Here is a 1,159-nt window from a genome sequence, read left to right on the forward strand (position 1 = left end):
ACATGTATCTCCTTTCTCCAGTATTATATATATTATATATATATATATATATGCATATGCTTGCTGTCATGACAGAATGTTTCGTTTTGTAAATAATCACACATTCCACAACATATGCGTTTTAGTTTATTGATCTAACAGAGGGTATACAACCTTGAAAACTAAACAAAAAACAGACACTGAATTATCTGAATAAAGTTTTATCACAGACATATAAAAGGGGTGTCTGTGTGTGTTCGTGTGTGTGTGTGTGTGTGTGTGTGTGTGTGTGTGTGTGTGTGTGTGTGTGTGTGTGTGTGTGTGTGTGTGTGTGTGTGTGTGTGTGTGTGTGTGTGTGTCTGTGTGTGTTCGTGTGTGTGTGTGTGTGTGTGTGTGTGTGTGTGTGTGTGTGTGTGTGTGTGTGTGTGTGTGTGTGTGTGTGTGTGTGTGTGTGTGTGTGTGTGTGTGTGTGTGTGTGTGTGTGTGTGTGTGTGTGTGTAACAAGACACATACAGCAATTAACAACACTTGCACCTCTGTATTTAAAACGCCTCACAACTCTATACATCCACAGTTTATATCACAATCCAGTTTATCTTTAAAGGCACAGTGCAGCTCACAGCCTTCGTTTGGCGTTTTTGTTGCAGCTGAGTGCATTTACAGTTCAAAAATCCTCCTATGGTAGTAAAACAAACCCAAAACTACCCAACGACGACATCTGTGAAGCACAGACAAAGACAAAGACACAGACACAGACACAGACAAAGACAAAGACACAGACAAAGACACAGACAAAGACACAGACAAAGACACAGACAAAGACACAGACACAGACACAGACACAGACAAAGACAAAGACAAAGACACAGACAAAGACACAGACAAAGACACAGACAAAGACACAGACAAAGACACAGACAAAGACACAGACACAGACAAAGACACAGACAAAGACACAGACAAAGACACACACAAAGACAAAGACACAGACAAAGACAAAGACACAGACAAAGACACAGACAAAGACACAGACAAAGACACAGACAAAGACACAGACAAAGACACACACAAAGACACAGACACAGACAAAGACACAGACAAAGACACAGACAAAGACACAGACAAAGACACAGACACAGACAAAGACACAGACAAAGACACAGACAAAGACACAGACACA

General features: G+C 40.8%; 1 protein-coding gene across 1 annotated transcript in view; it reads left to right on the forward strand.

The window, feature by feature from the left end:
• LOC138975110 (uncharacterized) overlaps positions 1-478 on the forward strand; it is a 9,654-nt gene extending 9,176 nt beyond the window's left edge. Inside the window, exon 10 of the mRNA XM_070347767.1 lies at positions 1-478. This exon is cut by the window's left edge and continues 619 nt beyond it. The gene's annotated coding sequence lies outside the window, so the exon portion shown is untranslated.
• Positions 479-1,159: the final 681 nt, after the last annotated feature.

Source organism: Littorina saxatilis, linkage group LG9, assembly GCF_037325665.1.
Source record: "Littorina saxatilis isolate snail1 linkage group LG9, US_GU_Lsax_2.0, whole genome shotgun sequence".
NCBI classification, from domain to species: Eukaryota; Metazoa; Mollusca; class Gastropoda; order Littorinimorpha; family Littorinidae; genus Littorina; species Littorina saxatilis.